The sequence below is a fragment of the Marmota monax genome, unplaced genomic scaffold, assembly GCF_021218885.2.
Source record: "Marmota monax isolate L192 unplaced genomic scaffold, Marmota_monax_Labrador192_F-V1.1 WCK01_AAM20220418_F8-fsc00125, whole genome shotgun sequence".
Classification (NCBI taxonomy): Eukaryota; Metazoa; Chordata; class Mammalia; order Rodentia; family Sciuridae; genus Marmota; species Marmota monax.
In genome coordinates this window covers 7,985,263-8,003,325 of record NW_026695235.1, presented here as the reverse complement: position 1 = coordinate 8,003,325, position 18,063 = coordinate 7,985,263, and positions in this window count along the sequence as shown.

Below are 18,063 nucleotides of genomic sequence, written 5' to 3'. Positions count from 1 at the left end.
TTCTCTGGAGAAGAGGGCCAGGCAATGGGCTCTTCTCCTGACCCCAGGAGCTGTCATCGCCACAGACATGGTGGAGGTGAGCTGGCCGTGACTGAAGGTGTCTTCCAGGCACTGCCTTGAGCCAAGGGCAAGAGCTTGGGCCTTGCTTTTTAATCCAGCTTTAGGAAAACATCTCTGTTCTCGCTCCCAACGGGAGAGCGCAGCTCTGTGGTGGGAGAAACCTGGGCACTCGCGGTGTGGCTACTGGCCGCGTCTGGATCCCAGGACCCTGCCGCCCGCTGCCTCATGCCACGCCCGTGCAGCGCCTGCCTCATCCCTCCCTCACGGCCTCCAGGTGTCCACGCTGCCAGCCGCAGCCAGAGCCAGCCTCAGGAGCTCACGGAAATGGCGTGAGCCTTTGAATGGCTTTCCCTTTATCCCATTTCTTTGGAATACACGACAGCCCAGTCATAATAAAACACAAACTCCATTAATCCACAACCAAGTTTAGCATATACTATCACTGAGCTCGGTTTTCTTCTGATTCCTGTGAAAGAGATGCAGCTTGCATACAGAGGTGCTGACTCTTCTGCCGCCCTTCCCGCCCTCCTCCTCCCCCAGGTGGTATCCAGGGGGTGTGCATGCCCTGCTCATGGTCTCTGCTTTCTTTATGCCCAGATGGGCCACGGATTATGCACACACACCACACGCATGTATTCTATAAACATGTTAAAAGCTTTGCACAAACCGTATAGTCTACAGATTTCCTTCTGCAGTTTGCTCTTTCACTTGGCACTATGTTTCTACAATTTGTACACCTCGGTTCACCCGCGTTTAGTTCATATGCTGATCTTTATGGGGTTTGGTTCTAATTATTTCACAGGTTTCATTGACTCATGATTATTACTTATTTTTTAATTTAAAAGTTTTTTTTGATGTCTCCTTGGTTTTCCTAATTTTGCTTTGTTATGGTGACAGTGTATTCTGTGGATATTCATTCCTGGGCGGCCACGGGTGCTTACTTTGGGACCTGCTACCTAGCTTTTCTAAACTTTCCCTGTGGGTACTGGAAGAGCGCATGTTTTCTGTTGGGTTTGACCTTCAGTGTCTGGTGGGTCTGGCGGGATCACTGTGGTTTTCAAACCTGCATGTAACTGGTGCATTAAGGATTTCCCCTCTGCCTTGGCTGTGCTCACATGAGTCTCTCTTACGGAGCAGAGGGAAGAGCTTCCCAGTCTCCTCCAGTCCTCTGAGGTCTTACGTGGGTTTAGGTCCTCTGACCCTCACCGTCCTCACACAGGAAAGGTGACTGTGAGATGCGAGGTGTGTATTGCTTGGCTGCAGTAATCACTAGCGTGTTTTTCAAGATAGGCTTATCCAAGCATGGTGCACACAGAGATGCATCAGAACATCCACGCAGCCTCTCCTTCTGCCACACACGCTGCCCTCCCACCCATGAGGGATGGGCCTGGGGTAGGCAGGGAGTTCTGTTCCATGACCTTGACCCCCTCCCCATCCCCACTGTTTCAGTGGCCCAGAGTGTGGGTGGGCAGAGGGTGAATGGCATTGGCTGCTTCTGAGGTGGACGCTTGGCTGTGGCTGTCCCTGTTGGACGTTGTGGCATGGAGACCCCCGTGGTGTGATTGTTTCCTGGCCCCTCTGCCTGCTCTGCAGCTGCCCCCACCCGATGCTGATTCTTGAGTGTATCTCTGGGTCAGCAAGACCTTCCCCGAGGGACCTCATAGGAAACACATCCTGGACAGCCCCTGCCGCAGCTGAATGTGGGTGTCCCTCCAGAGTTCATATGTGGGACCTCACTCCCAGGGATGAGCAGGTTAGGGGGGTAGTGCCCCTGGGAGGCGCGTTAGGCCATCAGGCCTCACCTCCATGGATGGGACTGGTGTGCCTGGGAGAGGACCTGAGGGAGCCAGCTCATCCCTCCTCCTTCTTTTTTTTTCTTTTTGTACCAAGGATTGAACTCAGAGGTGCTTAACCACTGAGCCACATCCCCAGCCCTTTTTACTTTTTTATTTTGAGATGGTCTTGTTAAGTTACCTAGAGCCTCACTAAGGTGCTGAGGCTGGCTTCAAGCTTGCAGCCCTCCTGCCTCAGCCTCCTGATTTGCAGAGATTACAGGTGTGCACACTGTGCCTTGCCTTCATCCCTTCTTTTTGCCCTTCTGCCTGGGAGGATGGCTAATGGCCTCAGCTTTAGGTCTAGACATCAGTTGACACAGGTTGGGTCTCAGGAAGTTTCTTTGAGGTTCATTCTACCCTGTGTCTACTTGGTTGGGCAGTTTTGGAGAAAATGGCAATCTCTCTCTCAAAGAGTTTTCTGTTTCTGTTGATAAGACTGTTAAGTTTTGCTTTTGTGCTTTGAGGCTCTGTTGCTTGGTGCACGTAACTTCTGAATTTTTATATCTTCCTGTTGAATTGTTGCTTTATATCATTAGGCATTGCCCACCTTTATCCTTGATAAATAATGAAGTCTTAAAGCCTACTTTTTCCTAGTAATAAAATGCCTACTGGAGACTTTATTTATTTATTTATTTTAAATCAGCCGACCTGCTTTCTTGGTATATCAGGTGCCTCTTTTTAAATAAATTTATGTTAATTATGTTTATTTATGCTTTAGACATCTCTCTCATAAGTGGAGTATAAAAGGGTTTTTCAGATCATCCAGACTGAAAATATTGATTTTGACAAGTGGTATTTATTTATAGATTACCTACTTACAATTACAGAATGCATTTGTGTTTATTACAATCAACTTATTTTGTGCTTCCATTTTTACATTTTCTGACTTGATCACGTTGCTCTGTCCTTCCTCCTACCCCTGTTTTTGGCATCTGTGTGTTCCAATTCCAGTCTGTTTTCTAGTTCCTCCTCCCTTCCGGAAGCCTGAACGTCCCCTCTGCCCACGTCCCAAGCAGAACCAGCCCTCAGACCCCAGCCTCCTCCTTTCAACCCTCGTGGATTTTGCTGCCTGCTCCTTTAGTTTCACTTTGTTGTAAATCCTTCGATCATTATTGTATTTTAGGTTGTGTTAGTGCTTATCTAGATTTATAAATTTGCTCCCTGGTTTTCTTCATTTAATCTTTGCTGCTTGAGTTTTCACGTACTTTCCTTGCGTGGGCGATGCCCTCAGGCAGTCTGTTAGCCGGCCAACTGTCCCTGAGCAGCGGGGCCTTCTCACCTCGACCTTGCATGGTGTGGTCCGAGGTCTACCCTGGCTTCCTCTGTGCCGTGAAGGCCTCCTCTTCTTGCCCTCTGTCGTCCGCTGTTGCTGACGAGGACTCTGCATCCACCAGCTGCTTCCTTTGTAGATAATCTCTCTTCTCTGGTCACCTTCAGCCTCCCTTTCTGTGTTTGATGTCTCCTTTAGGCCGAGATGTGGAGTGGATTAGACTTATTTTGCTCAGGGCTCCCTTTCCCTTCTCCTTCTGAGGTCATGTTCCCTCCAAACCTGGTTGCCATTTCTCCCAGGTCCATTCTGGAACACTCCTCCCCACCCTTTGCACTACTGGCTCCCCTTGGGAATCCTGAAACTTTTTATTTCTTGAGAGTTGTCTGCAGTGATACAGCTCTGCCCTGTGTGTGGTTTATATTGTGTGCTATTTTTTTTTTCATTATGATTTTAACTTACTTTTTTTAAAAAGCCGTTGAAGTTTGTTTTCCAGATGCTTTGGGCTTGATCTTGTGTCCCCCGTGTCTGGGGTGTGATCCTCATTCTTCCTCGTCCACTGCTCTTCCGTGATGGAATCGTCTCAGTTTGCTCTTGGTGTACTTTGGGGTCTGGGCTCCTGCTCCCACCTCCCCTGGCGCTTTCTCCTTTGGGAATTCGCTCTGACCTGAGATGTGGGTCTGCAGAGCGGTTTGGCTTTGCTTCTGCCAAAGCCCAGGAGTTTTGATGTTAGTTGGCTCCTCTTCCCCTGACCTCTCTGCCCCTTCTCTGGGCTGGTGGACACACAGGTAATGGAAATGCCATTTGGATTTCTCCCACGGCGACCTTGCTTCCCCTTGAGCACGGCCAAGGGCACGCTGCTTGCTTTCTTGCTAGGAGGGTTCCAGTTGTAGCTCTCCTGCCTCCCCTGGGCCACAGTCCACGTCCTTGGTCCTGCTTGGGTCTCAGGCCTCAGGCCCTCAGAATCTGTTTGTAGCCCCAGTCCCCCTGGGGCGCTGTGCACGCAGCTGTGTGAGCTTCAGTCTGTCTCTTTGTTCTGGCTCGGGATTTCTTTCTCTTCCTTTTGCTCCTTGCTGTGTCTAAAGTGCATAAACCTCTTCAGAAGGTAGGTGGATGGTGGTGGCTAGATTTTCTCTAGCATTTCAAGTTGCTCGTAGCTGGATTGGGTCTGATTGTCCCAGTGAATCTCCCATGTGGCGGCCACGATTGATTTTTATGGGAATATTTGTCGTCCTTCTTGTCAGATCCAGGGACAGAAGTGTTTTATAGAATCTCACAGAGTGGTGGTGGATGCCCAAGCTCTCGAATTCCATTTTCCGTATGTGATTTTCTGTCATTGTGCCGAAAGCGGCAGGATAGCACCTCCGACTTTTTGATAGTTTAAAAAGTGGACGGAAGTGGGAGGGAGAAAGTAAACCCAGGCCACTCATCTGGTAGGAACAGTTGAAAATCACTGAGCATGAGCCCACAACCACGTGGCAGCCAGGAGACAGGACCGGTGCAGGGAAGGGCCCGCTGGTGACCACCGAGGGTGTCTCAGGGAACCAGGGCAGATCTTCAATTAGCAGGGAGGTAAGACAGTCCATGAAAGAACATTCTCAGTTAACTTTTGGGTTCAGCAAGAGAGCAAATTGGTCAGAGATCTTGTAGAGGCACAAGACTAGTAAAAATGGCACGAAGACTTTCAAACTATCCAGCTATTCACACTGAATCTATCAGGGAGGGGTCTTTGAGTGCAGGAGACCCCATTCTCCATGACCTAATGGAAGTGCAGATTGGATTAGCACTTAGATAAATAATAAATGCGATAAATGATACTCATGATATGCAGATCATAGTGGTGGTATGAATATTTTTGCAAAGACATTTTGCAAAGACTCTAATGTTTATAGAAAGAAATATGTATGCTTTGGTAGGGAACTCTTTTGTTTTTTTGATCTATTCATCATAATAACATTAATCTGAGACTTCTTAACTTAAAAGATAATGCCATAGAAACATTAAAAAGAAATTTTTAAAATCTGGACTTGTCCTGTAACACCACCTTTTTGTAACTATCTTCATTTTTCATTTTATGACATATTTGTGTATGCTTTCTTCTGGTTGTAAATCACACGGCATATGATACTTTGTGTTTTCCTCTATCTTATAATCATTGTTTCATTGTATAGATCATAACTCTCATGATTTTCGGGATATTCTAGAATGGAGACTAAGAAGACTTAAAACTCGGAGAACTTAAGAAAAAGGAGGGAAACAGGATGGCCAATTTCTTTTGTGGACTAGAGGCATTAAAAATGAGCAACAACAATTCTCTAGTTTCATCAGCATTTAGCAAATGAAGGACATTTAATGAAATCTGAGGGCCATCATCTCAAAAGAACTCCCCCTGGTCATGTTAATCAGCCTCATTAAACCTGCTGTTCTGCGCTTCCCCTCCTTTCTCTGAGGATGACCCCACCAACACCCTATGGGGTCTTTTCTGACAGGATCTGAGGTTCTCTGGGTGGGGGGCATCCTCTGGAGGAACTCACAAAGCTGCCTTTGTGGTTTTGCTTGCAAACAGCTGACAGATTCAGAAGACCCAGGGTGAACGCCCCCAAGAAAGCATGGGCCCCAACTCCCTGGCTTCTTCCTGCAGCCAGAGCAGGGGACCCCAGAGAATGGCAGATTAGCAACCGCTTTAACAGAGCTTTGTCTGAAAGTCCCGAAAAATGTTCCCAGAAGGTGCGTTGCTGGAGACCTAGACATCTTTGCCATTCACCTTGTGCAGAGGAGGATTGGTCTAGACATGGTCTATGGGGCGACGTCCACTCACAGAGAAGGTCTGGGGAGACTGACAGGATCCCAGGCTCAGACTTCCATCAGCCTTAACTCCTGTCACTGACAACCCCCACGTGCCTCGGGCTGGCAGGGACTGAAGACCGCCTGCCTTGCTCCTGCCTGAAGCCTGTGTCACTGGCCCTCACCGTGGGCTGTGCCTTGACCCAGCCGTGGCCAGGAACAGTCCCCAGTCCAGGCTGAAGGCTCTGAGCTTCTTCATGTGGTTTGCCCTTTGCTTCCCAGGAGGAGAGTCCTACCCACTGAGGTGAGTTTTGAGGACCTCTGCCAGATCTTAGAGTTCTGGGAGCAGAGGCTTCAGGCATTTTATTCCGGAAGCTTCCAGGTGCTTAAAGAGTTTACCATTGACCACCTGCACTGTTAGGGGTTCAGAGATTTCCTCCAAGAGGGCTAGAGGGCAAATGAAAAAATCCCAAAGCCCACCAATTAGTGTATTTAAGCATGGCTTTCAGAATGTGCTACGAGCTGCTGTTCACAAATGTAGAAGCAATCTCAATGATAAAGATAGATTCCGCTGCTATAAATACATCAAGTGTGAGTTTTCCAGTCTTACCACTTCTCCAACTCAACAAATTAAAGTCAACGCTTATCAAAAATCATTTGATGTTTAAACATCAGAGTTTCTTATAGCTGTATTCGTTTCTTTATTTTTTAAAGATCACACATTTTCAGTGAAAGGGTCAAAAGTTAAAAATCAAAATTAATTGAAGAAGTTGTAATTTAAGTCACAAGCAAAGAAGGGGGACGAAAATCATTAAAGAAGACAAATGGAAGGGGCTTAGAATGTTCCTTATAAAATGACTTCTTTTTTATTTTTCTAAGATCTTTTGTGTTGGTGCACTGAAAGATATGATAATGGGCTTCATTGTTACATATGTGTACACATAGCACAATTTGGAAATGATTCTTTTTAAAAAAAAGAGCCTGTTGAGCTTTGATTTTTTACCTCCTTTTAAATATTTTATGGCCATGGATTTATGTTAATGCTGCTTCTATTATTGGTAGTGGGAATCCACCTTTCTGTTCTCTACTGAAATCAAGATGGCACCTGGAAATGCTGGCTTCCTTTATATTGTGCCTGATACAAACTAAAAGTCAAAGAAAAAATTAAAAGCTAAGAGTAAAAACAGAGAAATCAGCTGAGTGTTTGGTAAAATCCTCGTGGGAAAGTGTTCAGGGAATGAGAAATTTGAGGAGTCAAGAAATCTAACAGTAGGGCCATTCCTCTTACACAGGAACAGTGCTGAGTGGTGATTCCAATCTCCACCCTCTGAATATCCTGATTTCTGTGGTTAATTTTGGCAATTAAAACTCAACCGTTTGTGTATCTCTCTCTCCATGTGACTTTCTTTTCCTGTTGAGCACATCTACTAAGGTAACATGGTGTTGGGTCACTTCACAGATGAACTCACAGTGTGTCTCCTGGCTGCCAAAGAGGTTTGCCTGGATTTTCTACTGATTTTGCAGAACTTTGTAGGTATCTGGGGAACACGGTGCCTTTATAAGTGAGCCTCGGTTGGTGTTCTGATCACTGGTGTGACGGAGGCAGGTGGTTGGGTTTCTGCTCAGTGTGGCTGTGGTGTTGAGAGCGTTGTCGTCTGAGTGGCAGGTGGGGTTCTGCTGATCCTTCGTACCCCTCAGTCCTGGAACCTGTGATTCCTGAAGTCGGAGTTACCCATCGGTCCCAGGAGTAGAAGCTGGAACCCTGTGCCATAACCACAGAGGAGGACAAGCCAACATGACAGCCTCCCTCTCAGAATCTCGGAGGGAGACCCCCAAGGGGGCAGACACGTGGGGCGGTGGGAGCCAGGCCTGCCTTTGATTCTCAAGGAGCTAAACCTCAGTGCAGGAGTTGCCCAGAATCTCCGGTTGACATCTCGGCGGCTTATTTACGGAGGACTATTGATCTGGCTCAGGTTGTACAAAAAAGGAGCACAAGAAAGCCCTCAGTGTTGGGATCGGGAGCACGCCCTGACCGGGCAGTGCTTTCAGCTCCTGTGACTTCATCTTTATTAAGGTTTCTCATCATCACAGTTCTTGGTCTGGGCTAAAAAGGGCTTCTTGTCCCCGCCCTGTGGTCCTCTTGAGAGAAGGGGGAGGCCATACGATGAAGGAGGTGGACGCAGCCTTGGGTCTGAAGTCCTGGCCTGGGAGGGGCTGCTGCGTGGGGTGCAATCACCAGTCTCCTGTGGGCCCCTTCATTCCACTGGGGATGGCCGGGGGCTTCCTTCTGTGGAGCAGGTGGGACAGGACCACTGCCCAGGTCTTGCCCTTCGGGGGATATGCAGGTCCCACCAGCCCTGGGAGGGAAAGTGGAATCTCAGGCAGGAGCTTGAGGACAGGGGGTAGCTGGACATTTCCTCCGGCCACTGGTCTGTGGGCAGGTGCTTGACTCTGAGGTGTCCAGGCCGCCTTGAGGCCAGCTCTCCTACTGCAGCGTGGCCTGTCATCACTGTGCAGCTGGGGCAGGCGGGGCAGGTTTGGAACCAGCCTGGATCCTGGAGAGCCACCTCACCCTCTGGGTGGGTCTGTGTGGGGCTCCTCGTCCTGAGGCTTCTCGGACGTCACCGAGGCTGGTCCCCGCCGCTCACTGCTGTGTTTCTGGTTCTCGCAGACACTAGGTGCCCGCTAACCCTTGGCCTGACTGACCCGACGCCCGCCTGCTTCTCCCTGCCTTTGCGACGGGTTGAGAACCCAGATTTCTTTGTTTCATGAGTGAGCCAGGAGGACACGGCGCAGGGAGTGATTTGTTTCCCGGACCCTGCTCAAGCCCAGTGACACTCTTCCAAGTCTTCTCAGGTACCAGGCTTTCCCCATCACTTCCAGATACGAATGAACAGTTTGATTTTCAAGATGAATCTAAGCCCATTTTGAAATGTTTATTTATTTACTTTTTGCATGACCACAAAGTATATTTTGAAATGTTGTAAGTCCATAGAATAAATATGACTCATTCCAGCTAGGGCCCCCTTATTGTGGGTGTACATGATGTGTGTGGAGTTACACAGGTCGTTCATCTATATATGAGGACAGGAAAGATACGTCCGACTCATTCTACTGTCTTTTCCTATTACTGTTCCCCCTCTCTTCCCTTCATTCCCTTTGTGAACTTCTAATGTTCCCCTCCCTTGTTGTGGGCTAGCATCCACATATCACAGAGAACATTCAGCTTTGTTTTTTGGTATTGGCTCATTTCTCTTAGCATGAATCTCCTGTTCCATCCATTTACTGGCGAATGCCATGATTTCATTCTTCTTTTTGACTGAGTAATATTCCATTATGTATATATACACCACATTTTCTTTATCCATTTATCTGTTGTAGGTCACCTAGGTGGGTTCCATAGCTTGGCTATTGTGAATTGAGCTGCTATAAACATTGAAGTGGCTGTGTCAAGTCCTTTGGGTAAATAATCCGAGGAGAGGAGTGACAGGGTCAAATACTGGTTCCATTGCAGATTTTCTATGTAATCTCCATACTGTTTTCCATAGGAGTTGCACCAGTTTTCAGTCCCACCAGTAATGTATGAGTGGACCTCTTTCTCCACATCCTCGCCAACATTTTTGTTGCTTGTATTCTTGATAATTGCCATTCTGACTGGGGTGAGATGCCATGTCAGTGTAGTTTTGAAAGCCCACTTACAAAATTCTGTTTGGAGGACCTTTGCATCTTGAGCCTGTCTGGATCAGAAACTTCTCTGGGGTCAGTTCCCTGCCCCTGAGGCTTGCTCTTCTGGTCTTCCTGCCCACTGACCTTGGCCTTTAGTCCTCCAGGGCTGGAGCAGGAAGAGAGAAGACGGCTGGGAACTAGTGGAGATTTACTGGACGGTGCTGTGAGCAGAGTCCCCTTGCATGCTCAGGACCAGATGCTGGCTCTTGTCATGCTGTGCACTGAAGGGTCTCCTAGTCTCCTTCAGGGACCTTGCCCCTCAGCTCTCCATGGCCTGGTGTTGCCCCCAGGGAGTGGCAGCCTATGATCTTCTGCCCCAAGCTTCTTCATGCCCTACTATTGCTCCCGCCTCTTTGGTCGGGGTTGACCCTCTCCCTTCTCTAGCCCAAGGGGACACTCAGGTCATCTCGTGTCACTATTGACGGAGGTGGGTGGTGAGCTGCCAAGGCGCCTGGGGTGTGTCCACTGAAGCTCTAGAGTGGGAGCTTTGAGTGTGGGAGGGAAATTGCTTCCAGCTCAGCCGTAAATCAACACGGTGCCCACCAGGCCTGGGGTTTAGCAAGAAGCACATCTTGGCTGGGTGAGATTTCCCGGAGTTAACTCACAGAGTTGGTTGTTAAAAAGTAGCACTTCAGACATGGCCAGTACACCCAGGGATTTACCAGAGACGCCGGGAGGTATTAATCCAAGACTGCTCGCGTGTGTCCAGGGGCATGGATCGTGTCACTGGGTGAGCTGAGTCACTTCTGTCGGGTCATCAGGCCAGGTGTGACACTGTGGCTCACAGAGGTGGCTCTCCTGGCTTCCTGGGTTTGAACTCTGAGGGAGTAGCCCCGGGTCACAAGAGCGGGGGCCTCTGTGGGAGCACTGACCGCTAAGGGCAGCCAGGAAATCTGCTTGAGCACAGCGTGTGGCTGTGCCCAGGACCAGGCGCGCTTCAGGGGAATAAACAGGGGCTGGGTTTGAAGCCCGAGTTCGAATCCCCACACCTCCACCTACTAGATCTGGAATCTTCACAAAACTCAGTTCTCATGCAGTGAAGCTTTTGCTAACCCCGTCTCAGGGTCTCTCAGCAAACGGGCCTGATGATGAATGGTGACCAGGCTCTGAGTTCTGCACTGATGATCAACGCCATCACTGCCTCCCAGAAACATGGCGGCAGCCTGGTGGGCTTAGCTGGTGTTTGTGTTTGTTTAATAAAAGATAAAGATTACCCTAGGTACATGTATGACTGCACAAGGGGTACGACTCTACATCGTGTACAACCAGAGAAATGGAAAGCTGTGCTCCATTTGTGTATGATGAGTCGAAATCATTCTGCTATCATGGATAACTAATTAGAACAGATAAAAAATTTAAAAAAAGAAGATGTGCTATCTCCTATAAAAAGAGGAAGGTGGTCCCCTGTCCCTGTTTTAAAGAGCAGGCCAGTCTAGAGCATTCAGTTTGGGGACTGCAAACTCTGGTGGGATTCCAGAGGGTTTGAGGCAGCAAAGACAAGTTCGGGTGTTTAATATCTCTTTCCCAGGAAGGGGCATAGGATGCTGGATCCATCTTATAATTGAACCTTGTGAATGTTGCAAACTGAAAACCCAAAGAAGGTTCGATCCAGGAAGGACTCCCCTGGCCTGTGGGTTCCCAGTCAGGTGTGGAGGGCGGAGGTGAGGCTCCCTGCTCCAGAAGGCTGTGCCCTGCAGGGACTTCTGTGGTGCTGAGTGGCTCTTCTCCACCCCTGCACCCTTCCTGGTCCCCTCCTACACGTGTTCCTGGTCTCTGGGGACAGGAGCCTCCGAGCCAGGGCCACTGCCCTCTGCTCTTCTTTGAAAGCAGAGGCTTGAAGGGAGGCTGCCTCCCGGGGGCCCCAGCTCAAGCCTGAGTCCTGGATCCCGACGAGACAAAGCCCGGGAGCTGCTGCTCACCTGGGCCAACTCTTGGCTCGGGGCTGGAGGACGCTCTTTCTCCTTCTCGGGCTGAAGCCGACCTGCCCTCTTCCATGGACACCACCCTTCCTCCCATTCCACCTTCTCTCCTGCTCTCTTTCTGTGTCCGACTGGCCACAGCTTCTGACATTTCCTCTCTCCTAGTCTGTCTCCTGCATACTGAGGCTGCCCGTGCCCTTATGACCTTGGGCTGGACCGTGGAAGCCGCCTCGCTGTGGTTTTCCCCCTGGCCTCCCCTTCCTGCACTCAGCGGCTTCGTGAATCTGCCTCCTTAGGAGGAGACTTGATGCACAGATGCTCAGAATAAGGTGACACCTGTGATCGTCTTCCTGACCCAACTAGCGTGCCCGCCATCTTCCTCTGTCTTTGGACCGTCCCACTTCTCTACCCTTCTGGAGCTCCTGCTGGTAAGACGGGTCCAGGGTCTCTCCACACCTTCTGCTCCCAGCACCCCTAGCTCTCCCAGCTTTGGAAGCCCCTGTCCACGGCCCCAGGAGATGGCAGAGGTGATGGAAACATTTTGGTGCTGTTGACAGAGGGTTTTGCTGTAGGGTCAAATTGGTCTTCACATGAAGAAGTGGCTACATTGATCTCCCCCTTGAAGAATGTGCGTGGAGCAACCCCTGTAATAAATTGGCTCTGGACTGTCTGCAAAGGTCCACTGGGAGGTAGTGGACACTTCAGGAGGTGGGGTGTAGCTGGAAGAGGTGGTCACTGGGGGCAGTTCCATGAGGGCTGTATTTGCCCCTGGACCCTTCCTCTCTCTGTCTGCTTGCAGGGTACCATGAGGCGAGCACCTCTATTCCACCACACATTCCCTGCCATGATGTTCTGCCTCACCAAAGGCACAAAGTGATGGGGCCAAGTGACCGTGGACCCAAGTAGGAATGAGGCATGGCATTTTTGGTTGAAAGGTGATGCCAGCAAGCCATTGAGATGATAATGATTATGTTAAGATGTGCATTCAATTGGATATTAGACCCCTGCTGTCCTCCTAGGCCTGCTACTTTGGAGCGCTTGTGGGACTCTCGGAGAGTTCCCATTGGTTGGGGAAGTGCGGTAGGAGGGATTTCCGGAGGAGGGATTTTCTGTTGGTGTGGTGTGTCCCGGGAGAAGGCCCCGTGCGTGGCGTTCTCGGGAGTTTTGGAAATAAAGTTTGTTCCTGCTTGAGTGGCTCGTGATTTTGTGCCCAGCCAGACTGTGGCAAAAACCATTAGCCAAAATAAATCTTTCCTCTTTCATTTTCTCAGGTATTTTGTCACAGCTATGACAGCTGGCTAACATAACCACATTATGCTCCACTGCCTGTTTTTCTTAAATTATGCCTTCTGTCTGGTTTTCCCTCCTCCTTGGTATCTATGAATTCTTCCTATTTTTTGTGATCCATTTAACTTCTGCCATTCTAGGATGCTGAATCCATCTTATAATTGAACCCCCTTTCCGTCTCCCCTGAACTATCCCACTGCTTCTGGGGATAGCTACATTGCTCCTTATTCTGTATTACTCACTCTCCTGCAGGGTGCATAGTCTGTTTGGAGTGAGGGACACAGCTCAGGGTTTTGCTTTCCCTGAAGCCCTGTCCACAGCTCTTTGCAGGGTAAGCACTCAGTTCACACATGTTGAGCGACTTGCTGTTGGCAGAGTTCATGGACAGTTCCATATAGACCTGATGTGTACCTCTAAAGCCAGAGGCATGCTCTAAATGTCACGTTCAGAACGTCAGTGAGGAGCAGTTGTGATGAGACTCTTGATTCCTGTCTTAAATATCAAGGATGACTTTTACATCTTTTGTTTCCATGCGTCTAGTACCAGTGAGATGATCTTATGCAATCTCCTAAACCTGCTCAAACTCATAGAAATGGAAAAGGTACTCTTGGTGCCCTGAGTGGACACCTACCCACCTCAGGTGTCTGAGCAGAAGTCAGGACCATGGAACCTCTTTCCTGATCTCTCCAGGTTAAAAACCCAAAGAAACCTTTTCCTGTAGATATTCTGTAAGTATTGGCAGGGTTTTTTTTTTTTTTTCCTTCCCAGAACCAAAAATGACAGATAATGTAGAAACTCAAAAATTCGAAAAATCTTTTTCTTTCTAACTGAATACTAGTTGATTCTTCCTGGGAAAGTTGCTAACCTGTCTCTCTGTCTCTTTATAACATACTCAAAATACAGCCATGTGTCTCCTACGAGCATCAAAGTGGAATCTTACCTAGGAATCGGTCATCTGTAGTAACACATCCCTGACATGTGATCAATTGATGTACATTGTCAATTTCGTTTAATTATAGATCTTCTTGCACTTGGAGAATTTGCCTTTCTTATCTGTAACATTGAGATACTAACTCAATATTGATTCACTAGCAATTAGCTATTTTATATCCACCCTCACAAACAGTGAAGTGTTGTGAACAGTGTTTTGTCTGTTTTCCTGCCCAGTATTCTTAATCTGAAAATAAGAAACAAATCTTATGGCAGAGATCAGTATGGATACATTTGCTGTTCCTCAGATTTGACCTTGTGATTGTATCGGGGCCAAATTCATTTTGAAGGACAAATTTGCTTCTGAAGCAGAGTCTGGGATTCTGTCCTCCGAGATGCATTTGGCCTGATGAATTTTCTTAGAAATATATAATGTCCCTTTAATCTGTGGCTTGCTTTTCAGGTGTCTGCTGTTAAGAAATGACTAAATATTTGTTTTTCCAGTTGAACTTGTGAGGAAAAACAAAGTCCCTAGTAAATGTGTTTTCTTGCACAGAAGGCTCAGTGTGAATGGGGGAGGTCATGTTTATCGTCACTTTCTTGATGTCATCCGCCTTCCAATGCAGCCTGTTTTCCTTCAAGTGTCTGGTTTTTACTGGGGCCTTGCAGCAGATCAGGGCCCCAGATGGAGGCAGGTCTTGGTGCTGTTTGCTGCTGTCTGTCTTGTCCCCGTGGGAGCTGGCTGCCGCCTCTTTGCTCTGAGATCAGCTCGCACACTTTCGGGTGCTGAGGAGGAGGGAAGGAGCCTGGACCCAGGTGAGGGGACCTCGCACACCAGCGCCCCTCGGCTGGCTCTGCTGTTGCTCCTTCTGTCCTCTTGACAGGAATAGGCCTGAAGGTGCGCGGCAGGGAGGGGGACTCAGCGCCGGGCAGGGCCCACGGAACGGACGGGCCGTCCTGCCGCGTCGCAGCTCACACATGCTCCATGGGACTCGGGATTTTCTCCTCTGGCCACACTGCCCCTGTTGGCTTGAACAGCTTGCTCCATGCCCTAGAGTGAAAGGGGACCCCCTGGGGCTCTCTCAGGTTCCAGGAGTCGCCTCACCGAGGGCTACGTTTTAGCAGAGTTCGCAGCCTGGTGGCTTACAGATGGACACCGGCCAGCGGGCACACTGGCAGTGTCACACTAAGGGACAAGCACTGTCAACCACAGACGCTGGGCTGCTAGCCAGGAAGCAGAAGAGCTTGCGCGGAAGCAGCCGAGGAGCCCGGCACCTCCTTTCTAGATTAGGAAGTCCACGTCCCTAGTTCCTTATAGGTCATCACGGGTGACCCCTCCCGGGGCGACTGGGAGTAGTTGGATGTGCTGGTCCTTGCGGGGGTCTCGGGGTGCCCTTTCCTTAGCAGCGTCCCCAGGCCCCATTGGCCCTACGTGGCTTTGGGCTCAGATGGCTAGAGCTGCTTCTGCGGGTTCGCACGGCCCATGGTGCCCGTCTCCTCCCATCTCCACCTGCAGGGCTCCTCGGGCCCTACCACTTGGCCGTCACGGGAACACTCATTCCAGGGAAAGTGTGGACCTCAGGCAGGACACCGCCTCGGGGCAGCAGCTCTTGCTCCCTCCCAGAGCTGACCCCACCATTGTGTGGTCGCACCTTAGCCTCCCCCTGCCTCCTCCCAGACTGGACTGCCCCGACCCTCATCTCTAGACCCCCAGCTCTGCTCTTCTGCCGGTCCTCTTCCTGTCTGTACACGTGCAGTGGTCCCCCAAGGCCGAGGGCTCACCTTCCAGCCCCCAATACTCGTATTTGTCAGCTCTGTAGAGTCCCTGTTCATAGACCTGCCATTCCAGCATGTTGTCATGACATTCTATTTCAGTAGTTAATATAGGGCCTCATTTATCAACTGAGCTTTATCATGGGTGTGTGTGAATTGGGTGTGTGTATGTCCCTGTCTCTGCCTTACATCCATCTATCCATCTATCTGTCTGTCTATCTGTCTATCTATCACCTATCTTCTACATCTATCATCTATCTTCTGTATCAGTTATCATCTATCATCTCTCTCCTGTGTCTTCCATCACTTATCATCTATCCCATCTCATGTATCCATTACCTGTCTTCTGTATCATCTCTCATCTATACTGTCATCTGTTTATCATTAATTTCCATCTTTCTATCATCTGTTCATCTATCATGTGTCTTCTACACCAATCTGTCCATCTGTTATCTACCTTTGATATCTAACCCTATCTTTTCCCTCATCTGTCCGTCATCCGTGTTCTGTCCTCTATCCATCTGTCCTCTCTCTTCTAGCTACCTACCTGTCTGCCTACCTGTCTACCTAGGGTTTGGTACCATCAGAGCTTTCAAGCATCCACTGGGTTCCTGGAGCATGTGCCCTGTGGATAAGAGGGGAGGTTCTGCCTGTTTTTCTCAACCCACAGACACACAGGGCAGGAAGGTGTCCGAGTTCTCTCGGGGGAGAGGTCTGTAAGGGGCTGGCCTTTCATCTTGGAGTCCACACAGGCTGCAGAGGCTGAGCTTGGAAATGTTGAGTCATTTGTGTAATTAAGGAGTTTTACTGGCATTTGTCTCCTTCCAAACAAACTGAACCAACTGGAAAAATAAGAGAAACTCTCTTTTAATTAGACTGCAACCCTTATGGGCAGGACCCACTGGGCCTCCTGTGCCACGGTGACCCTAGCCACTAGCCATTTCTGAAGCACTGGGTGCAGCAAGGGCTGGGCGGTGGAGGTTCAGGGCTCTGTCCTTGAACTGCTGCTTTCTGAGTAGCCACATTGCCCTCAGCATGTCCTCCTGGTCATTGCTGTGGTACCACGTGGAAGCTGGCTCGCTCCGTCACGCTGATGTGTGGCTTGGAAAGGCCACGAGGGCTCTGGGTTTTTCACGCCAGCTCCTGTTCTGGGTACAAGTGGCTGATGACTGTCCCTGCTCAGCGGCCTCTGCAGGGTGGCTCTGGGCTCATCTGTTTAAACAGCGTCCTTTCTTGGCTCCCAGGACTTTGATCTGGGAGTGTGTATGTCCCTGTCTCTGCTCCTTCTCATGCTGCTCCTTGCCGTCTTAGCTGTTTCTCACCCCCCCCTGCCCAGTCTGCCGAGTATCATTGGTGCAGTTCTCTGCCCCCAGCTGCCTGTGAACTCCATGGAGCACGTTCTGGGCCCCTGCGCTGGAGCTACCAGTAGAAGGCAGAGCACTTTTGGCTGATCCACGCTTATGGACAGTAAGAGCCTGCAGTGACCGTGGACGAGGTTACTGGGTAGGATTCTGGTGCTGTAGTGGCAGCAACCACCCCAAAGTCAAGCAGCGTGGTTAATGAGGGTGATGGCGTTGAGATGACCAGAGGTCATAGCTGAGGCGCCGTCACTGTGGTGGACTCTGCTTCCTGAGCGGAAATCCAGGGCGTCCCCTCCGTTCCCGTCCATCTGTCTGCAGCAGGTTGGCTTGTCCTCAAGCTGCTGAAGTCATGGTCCTGAGGTGCTGTCACGGCTCCGAGTGTCTCACGCACAAGACTGATGATAACATGAGACCTTTCCTCATCAGCCGAGACCTTCCAGCTGTCCCCTCCCTGGCCTCCCCCAGGCCCAGTTGGCCAGATCGTATCACAGGCCTGTCCCTAGACCCACCAGGGGCAGGAGGAGTGGGTGCCAGTGATGGGATTTACCCTGGATGGGGGTCAGGGTCACCTTCCCAGGTGCCATGGGTGGGCTGTGTTGGCCGTGTCTGTGGGGACAGCCCCGTCCCTTCTGCTCCAGGGCCACTGCTGGAACCCGAGCTGCTCACCAGGCTCCAGGGCTCACCCAGCTCCAGGCTGCCTCCCGGATGTGTACCCCAGTAGCTGACCTCCACTTAGGAAGCTCCGCACAAAGAGCGGCTCTCTGTGTCTGCACTTCTGGGAACGAGGAGGTCACCCATCTCTGAATTGAACAGTGCCCACGTCACAGTCCGTCTCCTTGAGCTGGCACCAGCTCTCTGCGGGTCAGCCCTCCTCTGTACAGCTTCCAGGTGGACAGGGCTGGCCGAGGCTCGGCTGGCTGCTGGTGGGCCAGTGAGCTCTTGGGATCCGAGCTCGGGGCTTTTTGTGCCATGCAGCCGACCCCTCTGGTGCTCGGAGGTGCTCAGCTTGGCCATTTTCAGTCGGGCTTCCTGACAATCCCATGCAGCCTTCACCTCCCGCCAGACTGGATGTGGAGCCTGGGGTCTCCCGGGGGTGACGTGGTGTGTCCTGCCCTCCAATG